The 24,258-nt window shown below is 46.5% G+C and overlaps 1 long non-coding RNA gene across 8 annotated transcripts in view; it reads left to right on the plus strand.

Moving 5' to 3' along the window:
• Positions 1–328: 328 nt before the first annotated feature.
• Positions 329–24,258, plus strand: part of LOC125438825 — a 326,259-nt gene continuing 302,329 nt past the window's right edge. The window contains exons 1-2 of one of the 8 annotated variants that reach the window (XR_007245419.1): positions 329–762; positions 7,190–7,434. This is a non-coding gene — a long non-coding RNA (uncharacterized LOC125438825). Of the gene's footprint in view, positions 763–969; positions 2,029–7,189; positions 7,435–24,258 lie in introns of those variants that run through there. The other 7 variants (XR_007245423.1, XR_007245418.1, XR_007245420.1 and 4 more) reach the window with 7 other exon arrangements.

A 24,258-nucleotide genomic window follows, 5' to 3' on the forward strand; every position in this document is an offset into this window, starting at 1 on the left:
CTCTCAGCCCCACCTACCTCACCAGGTGTCTGTTGTGGGGAGAAGAAAAGAGGGACCATATAAACTGCTTTGAGACACTTTACGGTTGCGAAAAGTAGGGTATAAATCCAAACTCTTCTTCTTCAGTGTGGATGCAAATTATTTGGAGGGACTTCCTGTACAACCTTTTCATGCTGTGAAACGAGTGTTCTGGTTGGTGTTCAAAGGGGTGCTCGCTGAGCACTTTCTGCGCCGCTTTACAAACACGTGCACACAAAGGGGCGCCGAGTTGGGTCTACTGCGGCATTTCCCCCCCTCCCCCGGGACTGATTCCTCTTCCCCCCAACCGAATCACCCGAAGCCATGTGAATCAGTCGCTCCCTTCAGACTTTTGCAACTTCCAGCCACGCTTCTATCCATGCCCCCCGGGTGTGTCCCCCCCCCCTTTCTTTTAAGGAGGGGGTGGACCAGCGCAATAGTGTTTGCAAGCGAGGGCGGCAGAAGCAGCGGGCGAGGCATGAACTGGGGAACGGCGCGGAGTTCTGCTCGGTGCCCTTTCAGACGTGTAAACAGCCGCCGCGGCCGGGCCAAGTTGCCGAAGCAAGAAAGTTCAGCCGCGGCACAAAAGGCGCTCTTGGCCTTTGTTCGGCTCGGGGGGCGCGGGACGGATCAGCCGCGCATTGTCTTCTTCTTCTTCTTCTTCTTCTTCCCCCTCCCCCGGCGTCCAGCCCTTTGCAAGAGGAGGCGGAGAAAGCGGAAGGGGGGATCCCGCGCTCTCCTAAGGTGAGTCGCGTTTCCCTTTTGTGGCGACGCTCACTTTTCGTCGCGGGCTCCCAGTCGCTCTTTGCAGCGCCCCGAAGTTGGCGCGCGGTTTGCGTCGGTGCGTCTCCTGCGCGCGCGAGCCGGCTGCAGAACCAAGGGGCAGCAGTTTTGCAAGGGGACTCGGGGGTGGGGTTTTTGGGGGGTGGGGTGGGGGTGCCTGACCTCCTTTCCTTTGTAGGACTTGGAGGAGAGGTTTGGCCCGAGGGCCTCCGTTGCAGACAATAAGGGAAGGATGGCGCGTGGCGGAGAGCGCGCCCTCCACTTTTTCTGGTGCCCAACTGGGGTGCGGGGTGGCGGCAGTGTCCTTCTCCATCCCTCCCCGCCTCTCCTGGTGGGGTTTGGAGAACGGATCAGAGTCTGGGCAGGAGGACAGGTGATGGGCATCCCCGCTTGTTTTCCCCTGGGGTGGATGCTCTGGCTCCACCACTCCCTCCGCAACAGGTAGGGAGATGTCAAAAGCTGGGAAGAGCTTGTTGCTGCTGAGCTCTTGATGCTTTTGTTCTCCTGGCCTGGATGCTCTTCCAAAAGTGGGAAAGGGGGGGGGGGGGGGGGGGGAAGTGTGTCTGAACCAAATCCTTGTTTTCCGTCTCCACCCCCACTTCCCAATTACGTCCCTCTTCTCAGTTTTCTATCCCCTTTTCCTGGAATCCGCAGCTCGTCCTTGGGAACCCTGAAGGGGGACGGGAAAACTCTCCTGTAACCCAAGCCAAACGCCGAAGGGATTGTTCTCAATGAGTGTCAAGGGGATCCAAACAAAGAGGTGCATCTACCGGAAATAATGTTTTGAGATATTCGCCTCCTTGCCCCCTCCCACCTCCATTAAAATTGTTTTTCTGGGAGGCTCAGTTAGAGGGAAGTTTTGAACTGGAGCCTGAGATGAGGCGTCAGGGAAAGTCTAGGGAGGACTTATTTCTTCTTCTTCTTTTTAAAAAAGTCCCCTCGTTGTGGAATCGGTTTGAAGCCAGACTTGAGCTGCTCTTGGATCCACAGGGACAGGGGTTGAGGGGAGAGAGGTGGGAGGGGAAAAGGGGTGCGAAGGGAGAAACCTGCTGCCGCTTGCTGGTTCTTTGTCTGCTCAGAGAACTTGAACAAAAGAGGAAACTCAGATGAACTCTCCATCTCTCCTGTGGGCTTCTCTGGGCTCCACCAGTGGGTTCAGGCTTCTCTAACTCCTCTCCAGCTGCCCCGCCAAGAGCCTGGATTTGGATTTTTCACAGAAAAAGTAAGGTGAGTGCCCCCCCCCCCCCATGGGGCTTTGTTATCAACTCAAAGAGTTAAGTGAAAGGTGTGTTGTAAATTGCGGAGGACTGGATTAACAATACCATTTGGTTTGTTTGAGCGTGATCATGATTTCTTTTTTAAAAAAAGACTGCAATTCTGTCAGTTTGGATCTACTTATGTAACCCAAATTGTTAGGCACCAAGCAGAGGGAAGACTGCATGTGCGTGGGACACCCCCACCCACCACGTAGGGCTGAAATAGAGGCGTTTTGCTTTCCTTTTTTGTGGGGAGCCCTTCGGACAAGAAAACTGAAAAGGAAGCTAAAGGTGTGATAGGTAATGTGAGATGCAGGTGAATCTGACTGTTTGCTTCTTTGATGATCTGTAGGGGAGGGATTACTAGTGGTACCTATCTCAGGTGTGCCAGATAGAATCAAAAAGTGCTTTGAAATGGGCCAATTCCATTTGCTCAAATGTAATATGGTTGGAGTTATTGGAAGGAAGGTTTTCAGTCATCTTTGATCTACTTTAATGGTATTCTTCTGAACTTCTGAAAGTTTTAAGCCTTCATGGTAGAGCGTTGACACTTCTGACTTTATGTAACTTTTGATGAGTTACATTGTATTCTTCTTGTCCTTCATTGTCCTTCATTTCTTCCGATTATATTTTTAATATTTATATTCATGAGCCCAGCCGAGGATTTGCCTGAATGGGCCCCAGTTAACAGGCGAATATTTATATTTCCCATCCCATTGTTTCCCTGAGGCTTTCTCTGAGGCTACTTTACTACAGCTTTACTACTCAGTCATGATAGTCATCTAAAGATGCAGCTCCCCAGTTTCCTAGTTCCATTGTCTATACTACAGATTTCATACTAGTTTAACAGCATTTTCTCTCTCTCAAGGAATCCTGGGTATTGTAGTTTGCCAAGGTGACCTGGGATTAAAACTTTTCTATACTTTTACCATAGGGTGTTTTGGGGGAAGCCATGACTGTTAAATTGGAATAAAACCAGTTTAAGTTTGTGGTATTCTTCTTTACCCCACAGCATATTCTCTTTGGATTGTGCAAATGTGCAGATTGTCTCACCTTGGTTGGCTAACTCTTGGATCCAACCATGGGGTGACTTCACTAAAACGTCCAAGCTTTATCTATATTGGAATTTGTTTTACAGTTGTAACCCAAGTTGTATACCAGAGTGTTGTACAGTTGTAACCCAAGGTGCAGCCAGGTTGGCATGACCACTGGTAAACAAAGCATTAGCAGTCTGGTCACTGTTAATTTGGCCTTGCTAACCAGTCTTCATCCTGTCGTGCGCTGGATTTAGGTATTCTGAGGCACTAAAACAGAGGCCTGTCATAATCTGAGATCCTAAGCAGTAGCTAACTTAGTTTGTACGTAAATCTAGTTTTGGCCCTGATTTGTACTATGTATGCATACTAGTTCTCGGTTTATGGCTGGCATAAGTTGTTTCCGTAGGGTTTACGTGCAGAATATTTCAGAGAGACAAAGGAGAAGAGAAAGGCATCACTTCTTCTCTGATCTCATCACTCATTTTCTTCTCAACTCCTTATATATATGTTTTATCTTTTGTTTCTCAGACCTGATGTACAAATGCAGAAGACGTAGTAAAGTGTTGAGGTGGCAGAAAGGCTATACCACTGGAGGGAACAATAATATTTTGTATACTCTTATTTGCTAAAAAAAATGGCCTGCAAATAGAACATCAGAACAATGGGCTAAAAATTCTCTGCTGTGGAATGTTTCTTTCTGGAGAGAGTTTTCTTATGGAAACACATATTCCAAACTAGGATATATGTCTAGTCTGAGACAGTGGAGTCTACCACTTCATTCATATGAATGTGCAGAAGCCGCCATTTGTTGCATAATTATTCAAGATTCCTTCTTAGATCTTTTGATCTATTAACAGCTTTCCCCTCCGCCATATTCTGTGCATCCTCCTACATTACATATTGTAAAAACAATATCAGTTTTGGCCTAGGAAAGGTGTCCCCACTGTACCATGGTACCTTCTAACACCTTTTCTGGCATCCACCAAGTGTTTTTAGAAAGTGGGTGGAGATCCAAGGCTGAAGTACCTGCCTGCCAGTAGGACTTCTTCTGAAGCTGCTGTCCAGTAAACTGGCAAACCCTTTGGCTAGGCCAGATTAAGGGAACCTCTTAACTCTCAGATGTTCCCGGGAACTACAATTGTCCCATCAACTGGCCTCTGTCCAGCATGGCCCAGTGGCCATGCTGGTAGAAAACTGATGGAAGAATGAATAATTTATCTAGGCACAAATCCTGAATAAAACAGCTCATGAAGTTGTTTCAATTGCAGCTGCCACCGCAGTGTTGGTTTTGTCTTTTCCTCTTTCTCCAGGTATTTTTAAAATTACTCTCCCTTTTTCTTGCACCTCAGCTTACTGTGTGCTTGTGGCTCCATCTCTTGTCGCAACCATATTGTGATTGCACCCCACCCTCACCCCGTGTCCGAATTCTAAGTGTGCCTAGGGGCTCAGAAAGGTTGGGGATACCTGGCCTAGGAACTGATCCTGTGAAGTGGGAAGTTGCTATATTATTGCTGTTGTATAAATAATTGAAGTTCATTGGCTGCTTTTTTGAGACACTGTGTGAGTGTTTTGTGATACGCTGGCCTTTAAGCCACAATCAATAATGCCCAAAGGTGGCTTTGGTTGTTACAGTTAGATTGGGAATCTTAAAAATCTATATGCAACTAGAAGAATGGAGTGCTTGGTGTAGAAAAACAATCTTCTTCAGCTAAGGCCCTGAAAAAAGTTCTTTCTAATCACCCTATATTTTACTCAGTATTTACATTTGGAGGGGGGTGAAAATTGATGAGATAGTGGTCCGTATGGGGGAACAGTACAGTGATCTGTTACAGCTACATGTTACATTGCAGCCATGTGTAATAAAACCATAGCCTCTTCACTAGTTCAGAAGAGGTCTGTCCTCATTGGGAAAGAAGGAAAATTCTGAATTCTTCCCTGCCAGACTGTTTGCACTACAGCTCCCCCACCAATTGCTTTTCATGGAATCACAGGGTTGGAAGAGGCCCTACAGGCTATCTGGGTCAACCTCCTGTTCAATGCAGTATCAGCCTAGAGCAGAGGTCTGCAACCTGTAGCTCTCCAGATGTTCATGGACTACAATTCCCATCAGACCCTGCCAGCATGGCCAATTGGTCATGCTGGCAGGGGCTGATGGGATTTGTAGTCCATGAATATTTGGAGAGCCGCAGGTTGCAGACCCCTGGCCTAGAGCATCCCTGACAAATATTCACCTATCCTTGCAGATTTCAGACTAGCACTTGCAAGGCATACGTGCCTGGAACTTTAGCAGAGGTCAGAGTTCCCAAGGCCATTTTTATCTTGCAAACCCACTCTACAACCCTGCAAAGGGGGAGGAACCTAGGTGCAGAGAGTTGGAAGGACAAATGGTTAGACTAGAGTCTGCAATAAAAAAATTGCTCCTCTTCCAGAGGCACTTGGGAAGGGGCTCTTGTAGCTTCATAGTGCATGACTGAAGCTAATATTCACTTTTCTCTTAAATCCTCAAGGACAAGCGATAATATAGGTAGGGTTGCTACTCTCTGGATGACACCTAGAGATTTCCTGCTATTGCAACTGATCTCCCAATGACCAAGATCAGTTTTCCTGGAGAAAATAGCTGTTTTGGAGAGAGGACTGTATGATATTATACGCTGTTGAGGTCCCTTCTCTCTCCAAACTCTGCCTTCCCCAAGCTGCACTGCCAAAATCTCCAGGAATTTCCCAACCTAGTGCTTGTAACTCTAAAAAGAAGTAGAAGAGGAGGAGTTTGGATTTATATCACCCTTCTCTCCTGTGAGGAGGCTCAAAGCGGCTTACGAAGTCCTTTCTCTTCCTCTCACCACAACAGACCTCTTGTGAGGTAGGTGGGGCTGAAGGGAGTTCTGAAGAACTGTGACTAGCCCAACAGGAATGTAGGAGTGGGAAAACAAATCTGGTTCACAACATCAGACTCTGCTGTTCATGTGGAGGAGTTAAAAATCAAACCCAGTTCCCCAGATTAAAGTTCAGCTGCTCTTAACCACCACATCACGCTGGTTAGAAGAATTTGGGTTTCTGCCCTGCCTTTATCTCCTGTAAGGAGTCTCAAGGTGACTTATAAACACCATCCCTTCCTCTCCCCACAACAGACACACTGTGAGGCAGGTCGGGTGAGAGAGTTCTGTGAGAACTTTGAGTAGCCCAAGGTCATCTGTCAGGCTTTGTGTGTAGGAGCGGGCGAAACAGATCCAGTTCACTAGATGAGAGTCTGCTGCTCATGTGAAAGAGTGGACAATCAAACCTGGTTTTCCAGATTATAGTCCACCTGCTCATAATCACCACACCATGCTGGCTGTAAATGTAAGGTCTATGCAGACCTTCAAGCAGGAAAGCTTAGATATCTTTAGAATGCTATTATCTAGAATAGTGATGGTTTCAGGCTTATTTCATCCCATAGTTATATTCTCCATTTCATCTTCATCGTAATGTCTGTATCTGCCTATTGGTTGTACTACCTGTTGCTTGGAAGGAATATACTCTGAATACATAATTTGAACCTTCAGATCCACTAATCAGTCATCAGAGTTCCTAAATATTTTTTCAAGAAATTGTTTTGATGATTGTTGTGTGTAGTTTTCAAAGCTTATCATGAATTGTGGAAGCATTAAAGCGGGTGCCTTCCTGAGCACCAATTCTTTTTGAGAATGCAGGGACTGGAAAGTGCTGACACAATTATCAGGATTTATCAGGTAATAATAAGGTTCAGGAGATAAGGATAAAGTTGTAAAGATCAAGGCTTGTGAGCTGCTACTAAGGATAGCTTTCTAAAAATTGGTGGTTTTAAGTACACGCCAGAACCGTTCAGAGGAAAATGTGCAATCACAACTTTTAGAGGGGTATCAACATATATCTAATACCTTCAGCTTGAGACACCAACAATATCTGCCGCAGAACACATTATCTACCTGTATTTAGTTGAAATGGGGTCTGTTTAAATCAGAGGAACTTAATTCCATGTGGGAATGCTTTCAGTTACAGCCTGAGAATGATTTTATAGTGCTACTGTTGATAGATGTTGTATATGGAAATTTACAACCATTCATTTCAATTGACTAGGTAAAAAGTGTGAACATCAATGGAACAGGACAGCAATGGATGTCAAAGTTCGGTGTCAAAGTTACCAGGCAAATGCCATATTTTATTGTCCCTCTAACGAAATGGAATACAATGCCAACTAAAAGAAGACGTGTGCTTGGATTTCTAAGCTGCTGGATTTTTTTCTGGGAAAGGAAAACTCATGGAAACTGTAGTGCATGATTTGGATTATATGAAATGAATGGTGCATGTTGGGATTCACAAAGGTATGTGCGTTTTCTGGTCGTTATGAAGTAATTTTTCCCCCAGGGGTTCATGAAGTCTAGTCTGATAAATGGCACAGCTTGTGCATATTCTTTTCCCATTCCTCTTGCACTGATCAGTTACGTTTTCTAAAAGAAGTGTGTTTGTCAAAATGTAAAGCACCACTATTGGTATGTTAAAACTATGGGCTGGATTGAACCCGCTTTTCCTCTGGTGAAAAAGGATGGGGGCTGTCCACCAAAAAGGTCATGCTTGATACTGTGGGAATTGCATGCATAAAAGGCTTGTAGTAGTAAAGAGGAGAATTAGGTGAGTTTGTGTGAAAAAGATGGTAGGATCTAACCGTAGATACTTTCACACTTAAAAATAAATGTTCAAGCATGTATTCCTGGTAGTATGAGCCTGCAGTTTGCAAAACAATGCCGTCGAACTAAATATTTAACATGCATATACACAAGCCATTTGTACTTTCTCCCTTAGAGCGCTGTTTTTCGAACATAGCTGGATGTAATAAAATCTGTAAAACCGTCACAGCTAAACTGAGTATGTATTTAAGGGATCAGAATCTGGAGAAAGACTCCTAAGTGATTTTTACCCCTGCCATTATTTCAGTTTAAGATTTTATTCCTTTTAGCTTCAGTGCTTTATCGTTACATCCATATTGACCTCCCCTTGTGTGAGAATACTGTGTAACATTATTGACTGGAGTATTGAATGCACGTGGAACTACCAGTTTGGGAATTAAAAGCCTGATTTTTTTAAAAAAAGAAAACTGGCTGCAATTCCCCAAGCAAAGAGTGGGTTGATAAATACCGTTGAAAGTGTTGCTATTTTAAGCCCTTGTATCCCTGACCAGAATGTGCATTAATGTGTACCCAGATTACCTGTGGCTTCAGACTTCCTTGTTACATCTTCTCTTTCCAGTGAAGTATGTGTATGTGCCTATAGCTTTTTCCTGCATAAGCAGGAGATACTTAAGCCTTCACGGGCAGAAGGAATTGTGTGTTTTGATTCTTCAAGAGTTTTCAGTCAGTTTTTTAAAATAATAAAACTTTGGATGCTGTTTCAGCACATGGACTTTGATCTTTGTTTTGTACTTTGGGATGTATCTAACGTACTGTGCTGGAAATTAACTGTTTTGCTATCATAGCAGTCCACCTGCAAAATGAATTTGGCTTTGAGTTTAATTGATCCAGGTGTCTGCTATGAAAAGGCTTTACAGTAGTGTTAAGGAAACCCTGGAAAACTAAGGTTTGGCAAACAGGGCTATCCCAGAGGTGTCCTTTGTGAGTTTCAGCTTCTGGGTGGAACTTGTCTGTTGCTTTTGTGTGTACTGTGTGATCTTCATGGTGTTGTTCTGCGTATTTTTCTCCTGAATGGTTAGTTGTGGTCTGAAAAAGCTGTAGGGTAGTTGAATGTGACTGTCTTAAAGAAAGTGCTGAACACGGTTGGTTGTCTTAGTATTGGGAAACCGATTAAATAACCACTTATTTTTGACACTGAAACAACTTGATAACTATGCGCTACATCCAGAGAGGAACTGCAGTAAACTGAGGACTCACTCATATGCTACAGCAGCTGTGCCAAGTAAGAGAAGCCCAGTGGCCCCTTGAAGACTAACAGCAACAACATAAACTTTTGTAAGTTAGAGCTCACTTCATAAGATGTATGAGGTTCGATTCCTTGTTCCTCCACATGAAGCCTGCTGGGAGACCTTGGGTTTGTCGCAGTTGCAGGAGCAGCAGTGGCGTAGGAGGTTAAGAGCTCATGTATCTAATCTGGAGGAACCGGGTTTGATTCCCAGCTCTGCCGCCTGAGCTGTGGAGGCTTATCTGGGGAATTCAGATTAGCCTGTACACTCCCACACACGCCAGCTGGGTGACCTTGGGATAGTCACAGCTTCTCGGAGCTCTCTCAGCCCCACCCACCTCACTGGGTGTTTGTTGTGAGGGGGGAAGGGCAAGGAGATTGTAAGTTCCTTTGAGTCTCCTGCAGGAGAGAAAGGGGGGATATAAAGCCAAACTCTTCTTCTTCTTATCACAAAACTCTCTCAGCCCCACCTACCTCACGTGTCTGTTGTGAGGAGAGGAGGGGAAAATGAAGATAAGCTTTCAATACTGCCATCTCCTCTCCCACCCCAGCCAGGGACCTTTCCCACTGCTGTCACCCCACCCGGGCCCCACTGACACTGACCAGCAGCTGCACCTGGAGGCGGCATGGTGCAGTGCTTCTCAGGGCAGGGCTGCCTGCTTTACAAAGCCTGTCATAGCTAGATCTGTGCCACAGTGCTGGCGTTCTGCCCCAAGGACCTTTCATCTGCCAGCTGGCCAGGAATCTCTGTGCCATCCCCTTCTGCTCCAAAATTCTCTTCCACCCACCTAACATCCCAAAATTCCTCACTGCCCCTTTTGAGTTGGTAGCACCCACTTCAGGAATCCCTAGTTTAAATTGAGACAGTCTGCACAAGTCCTTACCCACCTGCCTGACTCCTTGGCATACTACTGAGCAATACCCCTGTGAGGCTGACTTCAGTCCGTCACATGAGGGGGGGGGGGCTGGATTTTACCTAAAGTGGTGGTGACTGAGGTGGGGGGGGGGGGCAAAACAGTAGCTAGTCTTGTCTTATTTTGTGGCAGAGACCATGACATTCATATTGATCGCAGGCTTCTACCAAGAAACTCAAGTGTATATGGTTCTTTTCCCTTCCGTTTTACCCTTGTAATATCACTGAGCTTAAATTAAGCTAAGAGTGGAATGGATGGCCTGAGGTGACCTAGTCAGTTTCATGACAAGCAGGGCTAGAATCTGGGTCTTCCCAGCCTATAATACTTGAAGTTCTTGTGCCATATCCACTTCTATTAATCAAGTATGCAATGTGATGCCCCTCTCCCAGCCATGAGTTAAAGCTTGAAACATAAAAACAGAACTACTAACCAGTCCAACCATACATAGGTGCATTTACGATATTGTTTGTTTGTTTCTTTATAACTATTTATACCCCTCCTCATACTACAGTCTCTAGGTGGCTTACACAATGTATGCATAATAAAACATCACAATCAAAACCTCATAATTAACTATTATTATTATTATTGTTTAATTTTGTTCAATATCACAACTGCCAGTTCTTTAGCTGGTTGTTGGCCTTTCATTAAGAGCCTCACCCAGATACCTAGGATGTTGTAATGTATTATTATTATTATTATTATTATTATTATTATTATTATTATTATTATTATTATTATTATATTACATTTCTGTACCGCCTCTTCTGTTCCAGGCTTGGGGTGGTTCACAACAGTTCAAACAAGATCAAATACAATAATCCTAAATAAAAATATAAAACAATAACACTTAAAATCTGTAGTCAAGGTATTGCGTAGTCAGTATCAAAGAGCGAGGCCAGGGCCAGGAGATGGCATCTGGTGGAGATGGCCAGCCAGCTGGTATGAAGCTCCGTGTTCCTAGAGAGTCTCAGCGTGCTGGTTCACAGCACCTTTTATTATCATTCTATACAGTAGGAGAGGAGGGCCGGGGGGAGTTCGGGGAGAGCCGGAGGTCGGGAGTTCATCATGTGATTCATGATCTCACCTGGCTACGTGCGGAGAGGAGCGTAAGCGTCAAGGCTAATCCTCACCTGGGGAGGCAAGACCATTGTCCCTGCGCCCGGTGCGGCTGGAGCCAGACAGTTCATGACCCGTGACTCATAGGGGGGGATGAGGAGTGGGGGTGCGATGCGACCAGAAGGCCGTAGGAGCGTGGAGTGTTCGAAGCTTCGATACCGGTGCTGCTGGAGTCAGCGGTGCACTACTACATCCTCCTCCTTTTTTACATTTTAGAGGGGAGGCCGAAATGCCTGAGGGGCGATTTGGGGGGACGCTTGTCTCCTCCAGCTGTTTGAGTGGGAGTTGACCCGAGCTGCTTGATACAACATTAGGAAGACTTGGTTGCGGGGCAGGGGAAAGTCGAGGGAAGCTTCTTACACCGCGTTACGAACAATGTTAGATGCATTTGAGCGATACAAGACCCGGCGATGAGGCATACAGAGATCAAACCAATGCAGGAGGCTGTATGATGGCGCTCAACCATCCTCCCGGCAGCCAGCTCCAGAGGGCTGACGCAGTTAGGCAATACATCATACTTTTAAACTGGATTGTACAACTTTTTGCAGATTTCACGCACTTTCCATATGAATCAATTGGGAGTTATCCAGAAAGATTAAAACAACACATAATATGTACATTTCTCACAGCCTTGGTGATGTAATAGCAATAAGTAATCAATAGCTGACACGATTATCTAGGGTAAGCCCGTGAAGTTTCCTGCTACTTTCGGAGGACCAGAGCATCCAGAGCAATGGAGGTAGGATTGATGGACTTCGCATAGAGGCACGAGCCAGCCCGGCCAATAGTCTTGGCGTTGCCAGAAGCGAGTCCCAGGGACTCCCACTAGGGAAGTTGCGAGGGAGGCGAGCTCAGCTTCGGAGAGGAGCAACCGCATAGAAGCTCCGGCAAGAGGGAGTCGAGGAGCCAGAGCGGAGCCGCGGCGGTAGCGCCCGGGCTCCTAGGAGTGGGGCCTGGGGAGCCAGAAGACGATGGTGAGGCTGACTAAGGCAACAAAGAGTCCGTAGAAGGGAAAGCCGAGCAAGGGATGTAGTTAGAAAGTTCTACCGCAGAGTCCAGAACCAACCCTTTAGAGGCAAGATGTTGCATCGTGCCCGAGGGGAATATCCTCCGTGCGTGTGTACAGTTCCAGCTAGCCGAACCGGTGGAATGGGCCAGGTGCGGTTCCTCGTCACAAATGCAGCGCGCCCGGAGATGCTGGTGCAGGTGTTGGACTCGTGGTCGCTGACAGTCTTGGTGACAAGGGAGAGAGCGCCGGCCGGGAGGAGTTTGGGTGGCGGGTCCCAATCCAGCGCTCATAGAGTGCGCCCGGTGGGCCGAAGCATTCATAAAAGGGCTTAAGCCCGAACTCCCGCTGGGGAAGTCTCCAGGGGAGAAGCAGACGGGGAGCAGGCAAGTTGCTTGCAGGCTCCCGACTCCCTAGGTAGTGGCCCAGGCCAGAAAGATGAGGCGTTGGCAGCGGCAACAAACTGCTCCCAGATGTTAGTCTGGTGAAAGCTTGTCAGAGGGTGGCCCGATCGCCATCGGCTAAGGAGGCAGGCAGAGCAGGCAAAGGATAGGTAGCCGCCGGGGTTAAAGCGGTGGTATTCATAAAGAAAGGCGGCACAGAGGGATTCTCGGGTATCTCGGGGTGGCTGGCCTTGCTTGGTACTTGGCAGCTCTTGGAAGCACCAGCTGGTGGTTGCTTTGATATTTCCCCAGGTCATCCAGGTCTTTGGACCGTCTGGGCGTCAGCGTCGGCGTTCCCGTGCAGGAGCCGCTAGGAATCCTTCAGAGAGATGTATTTCCCATCTCTGGGATGAGGTTGGGTGCGTTTCCTCCTGGCGCCATTCCATGGGCTAGCCCGCGTCATGGCGAATCGGAATCTGCAGGAGCCTGTAGGAATAAAGGACTAGAAACACACCCCCTTCCCCAGGTTGCAGGAGGAGGCGGAGTCCCGCCAGGATTCCGGTTCTAGAGCGGGTGGCGGGAGGAGATCCGTCCGGAGTTTTTTATTCGAGTTAGAGTTTAATGTGAAGAAGCTATTTTGCAGACTGCGTGTAGATGCAATTCTGCTAGGGGCCGCCTATCCCTCTTTCTTTAAAAGTTATATGACCAGAGAGGGCAGAATTAGAAGCGGATACAGGGGGAATTGTGGGTATGCATGCTTAATCAATGATAGCACGAGAGGGGCTTTGGCGAATCTTTTAGGGGGATGCGATTGCTTCAGAAGAGGAACAAAGGCATTCAAGCGGTTGGCAGGGCAGAGGACTCCACATGCAGAAGAGGGGGTTTTTCTTATAAGGGAAATGTACTTACCGTGATCTTGGAAATTGTAGCGCTAAGAACTGGATGGTGCTAAAATTTGGCGTCAGATTATCTTGGGAAAAGAGCGGCCACTTGAAACCACTCCTTAAAGAGGCGGTTTCGTCAAAGTACGTCTTCGAAAGTGATGATGGTGCTATAATACCATGATCACTGGAGGCGCCCAGGCTGGTTTGTGGAGTGGCAGATTTAATTAAACCTCGCTTGCTAAACTAGGACATATCCTGGCAGTGCTGCGGTATCAGGGCAGACTGAGATTACAATCCAGGGAGGGCCAATGATCCAATAGTGGCCCTCCCGCCTCTACTAGTTGAAAGACAGAGGGAAAAGGAAGGAGAGAAAAGGGGGTAGTTTCCCTGCGGGAAGTTCGAGAGGCAGTTCGGAGGTACAATGCAGGATTAGTGATCTGTGCTTGATGGATTTCATCCATCCCAGACTAAGGTCGTTTTGACCTGAAGCTCATGAGGTCTCTTCCCCAGAGATTAACATGGATGTCCAAGATGATGGGGGATACCGTGAGTTGTCGCTCCAGTCCTGGGCTGTGGACCGTGAGCTGGCCGGGCCAGCTCCGTCTCAGCGGTTTGTTTCCCCCCCACCCCCCAGATGTCGCGGGCAAGCCTCGGTAAACCACTTTTAGTCCAGGCCACTCGGCTGCCACAGATGGCCCAGTCACATCAGCGCCGGTATCCTGGGCCCGGCCCTTGAACAGCCATCCCCTCTATAGCGAGCTCCAGGTATGTTGGGAGCTTCCGATGGGTGTTTCCACCGCTCTGCGATAGTGGTGCTGGCTGCATACATGTGTTGGCTGCTGGGGCTTTGTCGCCTTTATTAGGTCGGCAGTGGAGGCAGCGCATGGGGAGGGCAGGAGGGAATCAGCTGTGCGCTTCTGGTTCCGATGGAGCAGCTCCTGCGGGATGTTACGTCCAGATTTGGGAGATGGATGGAGTCCCTGAATGCGTGGAGTCGATTACTCCGGGAATGATGAACACTCCCTGCTCAGCGGCCCGGAGGCCTTGAAGCAGCACCAGCTAATAGTCCCGGTAGGGATGGCATCGCCGTACTAGGTTAGGGCGACAAAAGGACAAATGAGGAACCCAGAAGGAGATGGGCTGGGTGCTGCGTGAGTGAGACTACCTGCAGGTAGAAGGCCCGGTTGAAGTGATGGGCCTTGGTGTCTGGAGTCTGCTCCTTCTCCTCCAGCCAGTCCTGGGCTGGGGAGGCGCCCGGTAGCGAAGTTTCCCGGCGGACAGTAAGCCTACTCCAATGGGAAGCCCTCTCTGTCATCGTAGGCACGAGGTCAAGCTGACCTTCTCCTCTTGGGGAGGGGCCACCTCCTCCACTCCGGGTTGTAGGCCCCCCCCCACACGGGCTGCCTACACTCGCTTCGGAAGTGTCCGGGTCTGCAGCAGTTAAAGCAGTCATCCTGAGGCTGCCTCCCGCCGGTGGGAGAGTGCTGCAGCTGAGGAGGCCCCAAGCAGGTAGAAGCGGAAGATCCGATGTCACCAGCAAAAACCTTAAGCATGTCGGCCAGTTCAGGATCTTTGCCCAGGCCCGTGATTGCTCTGCGGCACTCAGTGGAAGCGTTCTCTCTTTAGCGAGGAGCATGAGGAGCTCGTTTTGAGCCTCTTCGCTATCTACCTGCCTCTTGAGCGCTTCATAAGAGCCTGTTCACAAAATCGGCAACAAGGCTCTTAGGGCTTTTTATGTCGTAAGGCGGAGAAACTCTGTATTAGGCTAGCCAGAATTAGGGACAGCAAACCAAAGCGCCTTGTAAAAAAAAAAACATCCCAGAGAAGCGACCGTAGGAGTGGCCTCAGGCCAGGACAATCAGATTGTGCAGGGTTACTGAAGGCATCGAAGCCCGTAAAGCTGTCTTGTGAGTGTAGAAACGCCGCCGGAGGCGGCTGCCCTGCTAAAAAAACATTAGCAAGCGGAACTAAAGCTCTCCCAGATCACAAATTGTACAGGGCTCCAGAACATGCGGAAGGTAGTCTTCCAGTCGTCAACGGAACCATTAAGTGATTCATCGCGATTGCCTCTAGCATGCCTCTCGCGTAGGGGCTAGTAATTCCCTCGTCACCGCGCTTCGGCTTTCTGTGAGCTCAGTGAGGATGTTATAGCTTAAAGAAGCGGTACTTCGACAACCCGCCCGAACAATGCCATCCTCTCCCTCGGGTATCTGTGAAATGGAGCGGGGCACAATGCAAGAATCTCGGCGCCGTCTTCCGTCAGGAGTTTCTTTCTTCTGCAGATCGTGGCCTATACGCTCTGCGAAATTTCAGAAACCCTTGGCATTACGTCACGATGCCATTTGTGAGGTGCAGTAACTTCGGAAAATGAAAGTGAACAAAGAGGGAAGATTGGCTGAGCCGTATGAGAATTTAAGAATGGGGCGGAGGAGCAAAGAGAGGGCAAGAAGAGGAGGACCGGAAGCGTCCAATTCTAAGCGGATAGAGAAAATTCCGGGGTTGGAATTGAAGGTGAAAAGATCCAGAAGGAGAGTGACTGGCCTGCAGCAAAGGAGCCATAGGTCACCGCAGGCTGATGGCGACGCCAACATTGTCTCCGCGTCAGTAGCAGTGACATCGGCGGTAGCGAGGCTCTGTATGCGAAGTCAGTGCGCCCGATGTTCTCCCAGTCCTTAAGATTCAATGTCTCCACCTCTGGGTACCGCTGGACATTGAGCTTCAATCTCCTCAACCAATTCTTGCAGCTCCCTTCTCTTCACGGGGACCCTGCCGCATTTCGCTTCGCAGCTTTCCAGCTCGTCAGCGTGCTTGTCATAAGCCCTGCTTTTGCAAGCTCCCATACTCACCGGTGTTCCACGTCGGACGAGAGAGTGTCACAAGGCCAGCGTGTCTCTGGAATCTTGCCGATCCAGAGGACGAGCGATACAGAAACGGTGTGTCCCTGAATGCACCATGTGATCCAGCGGACTTCGGTATCGTGACCCTTTCCCAGGCGACGGTGAGCAGGCAGAATTGGAGGTTCGAGGATTCCCGGGTTTCGGCACCCAGCTTATAATCGACCCACGTGAGTCGGCGTAAAGAGCTGAAGGGCGAGGCAGCGGAGATGCTTTATCTGAGGTGGAGATGTCGCCCGCAGCAGATAGCGCGGAGCTCCGTGTTCCTGGCGAGATCTCCCGTGTGTGCTGGTTCCTGGCACCTTTTATTATCATTCTATCGGGGGCGTGTAGGAGGGAGGAAGGCGGGGAGTTCCGGGAAAGCGGGAGGTTGAGAGATCATCGTATGATGCGCCAGTCTCCCGCCTGGCTACGTCTTGGAGAGGAAGGCGTAAGCGTCTGGTGAAATCTAATCCTCACCACAGGGCAAGACCATTGTCCCTGCGTCCGGTGACTGAGCCAGACAGTTCATGACCCGTGACTCATAGGGGGATGAGGAGTGGGGGTGCGATGCGACCAGAAGGCCGTAGGAGCGTAGGTGTTCCAGCGCTTCGACCACGGTGCTGCTGGGTCAGCGGTGCACTACTACAAAAATCTATACTTTTGATCAGCTCGGCAAAAAATCTTATCAATAATAAGCTCAAGGGGAGAGGATAAAGACGATTTCCACCTAAACACAGGGAGTAGCAGGAGAGATGGTGGATGATAGACAATATAGACGAATTAAAACAGAACACTCCCTACACCCCAGGCTAGCAGCTGTAGAGGCATCCAGGGAGGCTAGCCAGATGCAGGGGTGGAGTGAGGGAGAACTGTGCCTGAGGCATGCACGCGCCCTTCCATGCCCCGGCATGCACGCGGGGAGTTGTACCCCCCCTGTCCTGTTGGTGCTACGCCACTGGCCAGACGCCTGGGTAAAGAAAACCCGTAAAGTGTAGGCACCTGGTGAATCTCTGAGGAGAGATTATTATACAGCTGGAGGCTATCACGGAGAAAGCCCTCCTGTGTGCCCCCTTACCTCAGTGGGGAGAGGTACTACCAGGAGTGCTTCCCCCTGTGACTTCAGTGCCTGGGCGATCTATGCAGGTAAACAGGATCCAAGCTGCTTAGAGCTTTATATGTCAACATCAACACCTAGAATTGAACTCGGGAGTGAATTGGGAACCAGTGCAGTTCCTTAAGGATTGGTGTGATGTGCCTCTGGCCAAATGGGCCACCTAACTGCCTAGCTGCTGCCTGCTGCACCAGCTCCAGCTTCCGGACCATCTTCAAGGGGATTCTTTAACAAATTCAGCTGAAACAAAACTGTCTCAAATTTGAGAGCACGCTTTCCCATAAACTTGATTTGTCAAAAATTGCATAATCTACATCATTGTGATTGGTTGTTGAGAAGAACAGGTGGAATACAGGCTAACATCTTCTTTGCTGTAAAAAGCCTCTTTAAATTGTAACTAGAGATCTAAAAGGGTTTATTCATTATGAATAAGGGAATAGTGTGGTAGAGTCATTAGAGAACTGAATTAGGGAAAGCTGAAGAGGTCAAGTCTCCACCCAGCCATAAAGCTTATTTGGGAGTCTTTGTACCTGTTTTCCTCAGTCTAACCAATCTTATAGAATCATTGTGAGAAAGAAAGAGAAGATGACAGAATCATGAGCTCCTTGGAGGAGAAGAGGAGGGAGGGGAAATGACAGGGATTAAAAAGATGATGGTTGTAAACCCCAAAATAATAATTTGCATTTATGTAGGATTTTCCATTTTAAAACATGGCACAGATTCTCTTGGTAATCTTCATGACAACTCTGTAATGTAGGCCAGAAGTATTATATCACGTATTGCTGGATTCCCCAACGTGGTGCCTCTTGCCCACCAAGTCTTTTAAGGGGGTTGGTGGGGCCAGGTAGGGATTTTGCCCAGCAAGGCTTCTGATCAGCTATTGGAAATTTGATTGGCTATGCAGATTTTAAAAACTGTTGCCACCACAGCACAAAATCTATACCCGTGGTGGCGAACCTTTGGCACTCCAGATGTTATGGACTACAATTCCCATCAGCCCCTGCCAGCCTGGCCAATTGACCATGCTGGCAGGGGCTGATGGAATATGTAGTCTAAGATATAGACTATAAGAACCGCTCTCACTATACTCTGTTACTGAACTTAAGCTGTGGCAATAATTTGCTGGTTGGCTCCGCCTCCTATGGCAGCTGTTTTGTGGCAGTCATTTTGTTGCTGTGCCCAACATTCCATGTCAGAATTCTAGATATTCCCGCAGGGTCAAAAAGGTTGAGGACCTCTGCCATATTGCATACAAGGGACCCAGGATGAGCAAGTATAATAAAAAAATATAAAAACCTAACTAGTAAATAAATACATAATAATAAATAAAGATGTGGTTTGAGCAGGCTCAGAGCCAGTGTGATATAACGGTTTTAATGTTGGTCTAGAATCTGGGTGATTCTGGTTTGAATCTCCACTCTGACATAGAAGCTTGCTAGGTGACCTTGGGTCAGCCACGCACTCTAAGCTAACCTACCTCACAGTTCTTCTGTAACAGCATCATGCTAGGAAAAAAATAGAGGGGTTTCTAGGGTCAAATAGTAATTCTACTATACATCAAAATTAAAAAGTGGCAGTTCCTCCAGAAAGGACTTTGAAATGATATATTGTAGTCAGGGGTAACGGCCTAAACTGACTTTGGAAATCATAGGATTTCAACCAATGAGAATTTTCGCAGCCATTATGAAGCTTCCGCAAAAGGTGGGATAAGTCTTTAACGCAGAAGACTTTAGCTTGGTGACTTCTTTATTGTGGGAATGTGCCATCTCTAGAATGGTCATGAGGTGACTGATTGATTGAAAGCCCCTGCACACCAAAATTTCCCTGCCTTTCATGAGCCAGCCCTTAGGGCCCCTCCGCACTGTAGGATTCGACCTTAATTTGACTTGGGTCCGACCCAGGTACTCCGCACAGCCATAGTGTTGGACTCGTGTCTGACTTGACTCACCCCCCTCTCACCATTAAATTTTTGAGCTCGACTGGGAGGTAGAACTTCCTGGCGAACTCGGGTTGGCACTCAAGCTGAAGCCGGCGGAGTGCGGAATCTCCCTCGCCTCGACTCTGCCAGCCAGCCAGCCAGCCAATCACAGTGCAGTATTTTCGGCCATGGTAACGATTTCCGCGGACACGAGTCAAACCTGAATCGCCTTGCGTGTGCAGGGAGGGCCTTAGATTGTCATAACATCAGAGAGTTTTGTAGTACTTCCTGAGTCAAGTCCCTTGGTGTCAGTTCTTTGAAGTATTACCTTCAAAAGGCACACACACTAACACAGCTGCACATTTTATGGATGCAGAGGAGGGGGGATATTGCAAAAAAGAGGCTAGAAGGAACCATGGTGTAGGTGTTGCACTGGAGCGCATCTGGTGGAAACCACTTGCAATCAGAAGAATAAATGATCCAATCAGAGTAGATGAGAAGCATAGCCAGTTACCAAAGTAGAATGGATAGTGTATATAACAAAGGGAACTCCCTTAAAACAAGCTCATTATGTGCAGGACAATTGTTACTTGCGGCCAAAGCACGTATAGGGGAGCTATAGGGGGAGGAGCTATTCTCAGTGCAATTTGTTAGCCTTTGTTTTGTTTTTTGGAATAATTTTTAATTAAGACTTTGAAGACATACGTAAGGAAAGCCAGCCAGCCAACCAACTAAAAACCAAACAAACAGAAAAAGCACATTAAAAGTACATTAAAAACACATTACTGGTAGAAAGGGAAGGCTCCCAATTTCATCTGCCCCAAATATAAACACACTTTAAAAATTACTATTCGCTCCCTAATAACAATTGTAAGATTAATTCTTACTTATTCTTCCTAATAAGATTCACACTTTTCTCTATTATATTTCTTTTCTTGTTGTTCTGCAAAACCACAAATCATCAATTAATTTTTTCTATCATACACAAAAACTCTTTCAGGGTTTGCAGTGTGCTTGCCTTTAGATCTGCTTTGAATTATTATTATTATTTTCACTCTAACATAATACACAAGCATTTCCTTGTAGAGGAAAATATTTTGTCAGGCTGTTGTTAATTTGTCTGCTGAAATCAAGGTTCCTGAACCATTTTTTTCCTAAGTTGAAAGCTGTGCCCTCTCTTCAGTGTCCTCTAGCTATCCATTCTATCAGTCTAGCATGCTTTGAAGCTCTGGATCTGTAATGAGCAAATCTAGCTAGAATTAAGCAGTTTGATTTCGTTATAAGAGTGTTAAGCACAAATCAATTGAGGCTGAATCCTGACAAGATGGGGATAATGCTGGTTGAGAAGGCTGAGGAGGTCTTGAAAGATGTGCTTCCTACAGTCAGAGGCATTCAGCTGACCCATGCTGATCTAGTTAAAAGCCTAGAGATTATACTGGCTCCAGTATTGCTGTTGGAAAAACAAGTTAATGCAGCATAAAGCACTTTCTTCCAACTTGGTTTAGCTCGAGAGCTGGCCCCCTACCTTGCTGTGGCTGATCTGGCCACTTAAATCCGTACCATGGTAGCACCCAGACAAGACTATTGAATTGCACTCTATGTAAGTCTGCAGTTGAAGTCAACTCAGAGACTCCAGTTGGAATAGAATGCTCTTTTTTTTTGTTATCTGCACATTTAATTGCATGTCAGGGTTTTTGTTGTTGTTGTTTTGAAAGCATGAAACATTTATTTTTATACTAACAGAAAACTATCTTCCAAACGAGAGGATCCCAAGGATTTCTCCCTTTCTTTTGAAAGGGCAGGTTATGGCTAAGGTCGATGTGTGGAAGTGCTGGCCACGTTTCTCCAACAAAGCAAGGAAAGCAGCTTGCCTGCAATTCTCTGACACTGGCTTTATCTTTGTTCTTTCGGGACGAATGCTCTTGAGCCATCAATGTGTCAAAGATTTCCTGCCCTTCAGCAAAGGACGGAGGAGCACCCTCAATCCCACTGGCCGTCCAAATGCATTTGTTCCAGCCATGTTTATGTTTCCCTTTGAAGTTTGACGGCTGGTATTCATTTCCCCAGCCTTTGATGAAGATCTGCGGATGACTCCGTGGGACCCCTTGTCCTGGAAATCTCTGGCTGGCACCCACAGGGTCTAGTGAGATGTGGGGGTCCAGAGGCCACCCCCATATCATGGGGAAAATGGAGCTGATCCTATGGTGGCCCCTTGCTGCATCCAGAATACAGATCTGGCTCTTCCAGGTCTCAGTAAGACTTCTATTTTTGCTTAGTTGGAACAGAATGATGCAGCTTGGCTTTTATCAGGAGCTGGGCAGAGCATGCACATAACACAGTAGCTCCACTTGCTGCTCATCAGTTACAGTATTCACATCTTGGTACTGGCTGCCACATACCAAGGCCTTTGTCAAAACACTTGAAAGTTTCATTTAATGGGGACAAGTTGGGCCAAGCACAAAACCCACAAATGGCTGACGTGTGACTCCTTACACCTCACGATATGCAACCAGTTGCTAACTCATCAGTCAAAGGCCAAACCTCTAGCCCTCCCAGGTCTAAGATCAAGAAGTCATGCCTGGATTCAAGGTGAATTCCAGTAAACAGTTATTCTGATAGCTATAGGTAATGTGGGCTGCAGCACTGGATTCAGATTGGAGCACTGAACCCAACAACATTAAAAAATATAATAAAAGTGATTTATTAAAATATTATGCAGGACTATACAATAAAAGCTAATAGGGCTAGATCATGGAAATGGTCCAGAAAAAGCGCTGTTATAAAAGGAGCCAGACTGTGAACTTTATCACTGTGTATAATATGCATTATCTGTTTGCTGTATGTATTCTATGCTGTATGTACCTATGCTCACCATTTAACACTTATACAGTGACATTTTCTGCATTAATGCATCATCTCTTATAATTTGTACTCTGTTTCACACTGCTGTAATCCTAGTTCTATTACATTGCTTATTAAATGTCGAGTCCTGTTGATTGCATTGACATACAATATAAACTGATTTGAGTCTCAGTGAGAAATACGGTAAATACAAAATACAGTAAATAAAAAATAAAATAAATACTTCACTCTCCTGTTGAAACCAGTGTGATGCCAAAATGCATAACTTTTGGATCATACTGATTTCTAGGGGATTTAGTAGAGAAAATTGCTAAATTCTTTGTAGTGGATTTAGCAGGGTTAATTTCTTTAATTTTATATCAAGATCATAAGTATCAAGCAATGGAATTCAGCTTGGGTGAATTGTACCTTTTTTCTTCACCATTTGTCATAAAAAATAAAAAAGTGGATTTTCTTCTGTGTTGCTGAACAGGTAGTACCAGTTTCCTGTAACTTATTACTTGTCCCTTTATCTGATTAATTATGCTTTGAGATCTTGCTAAATATTGCAAATGAACAATAGTGGCTTGTGTTTGTGCACCCTGCCCATTTTCCCTAAACAGTATTACCAGACAGTTGAGTGGAGAATTACGGCTTTGATCCATTTTAGATAGCCCAGAAAAGAAGGTTGCCACTTTAAGGAATGGGCTTCTCCATCGCTGTAGCCTCTTTAAAATTGTATTCATGGACATAACTGTTTCCATCCCAAAGCCTCAAGAGGTCCTTAGAGTCGGGTTGCCAGTCTCTGGGTGGTAGCTGGAGATCTCCTGGAATCAACGCTCATCACCAAGTTACAGGGCTCTATCCCCATGGATAAAATGACTGCTTTGGAAGATGGACTCTAAGGTGTTATACTGAGGTCTATCCCCTCCCAGACCCTGCCCACTCCAGGTACTCCCCCCCCCCCCCCCCAAGGCTACCATGTATTTTCCAAACCAGAGCTGGCAAACTTGTCTTTGAGGCCATTCTAATTTTAATTTAGGTGTCAGAATATGTGTTTACAGTGTCACAATCCAAGGGAATTGAATGTTTATTATATTTCATAGTGGCCCACTGTAGTTTTTCTTTGAATAGTATCTTTTGGGAAGGGTGCTGTTTCTCAAGGCCTACCCTTTTAGTACTATCCCAGGTTGCTAACTTGATTCTTATGTTTACCTATATGTGACAGACTGGAGTGTTTTGTTTAGATATGAGAACGTAGAAGTTTGCTAAATCAAGCCTTATTCATGTCTGCTGCCTTAGATCAATTTAAGTGGTCAGTTCGTATATTCCCTTTCCCTTTCTAGCTTAATCATGAATTTTTCCTAACAAAAACTTGCATTGTGTTTTGTTGTTTTATTTTTTCTTAATCCTAGTCACTATTAAAGTCTTTTCCTGTTCTTTCCTCCCCTCCTCTGTGTAAGTTTTTTTAAGCTGGGAACCTTTAAATCCTAAGAGCAAGGCTTTTCAGTCTGACTTTTCTATTTAGTACTTAATTTCTTGTTTAAAGTAAGCTATATGATATCAGATGCTTAGAATTAGTTTGATTCCCATCGAGCTTTCTAGCAAAAAGACTTCTGGCATGGCTCTGTGTGTCAGGATCAGCTGTCAGTACTGAAACAATTAATTATTCTTTTGCCACTACAGTTTTATTCTTCTCTTAACATTTATCTACCTGGGAGGAATTAGAAATTTGGGCATGGATAAAACTTGCCAAAGCTCCTGAAAAGCGATCAGTCTAGAGCCCAAACAGATGTGATACTGGAGTTTCATTAGTGTACTCACAATTTATTTTTTTTTAAAATCCAGGCATGTGGGGTCTAGTTTCAAATGGAACCATTGATCTCTCTGTGTGTATTGGCGGGGCAGCGGGTCTTTCTATGTCACTTTCCCAATCTGAAAACCCTGTGACTACCATTTGCCCTGTTAGGGGAAAGCATACATGTCCATATTGAAGATAAATATAAAGGTGCAAGCACCAGGTCATTACTGACCCATGGGGGGATGATGTCACATTACAACGTTTATTAGGCAGACTTTGTTTATGAAGTGGCTTGCCATTGCAGTTTACCCTCAGCAAGCTGGGTACTCATTTTATCAACCTCAGAAGGATAGAAGGCTGTGTCAATCTTGAGCTGGATATCT

This window comes from Sphaerodactylus townsendi, linkage group LG09, assembly GCF_021028975.2.
Source record: "Sphaerodactylus townsendi isolate TG3544 linkage group LG09, MPM_Stown_v2.3, whole genome shotgun sequence".
In the NCBI taxonomy this organism is placed as follows: Eukaryota; Metazoa; Chordata; class Lepidosauria; order Squamata; family Sphaerodactylidae; genus Sphaerodactylus; species Sphaerodactylus townsendi.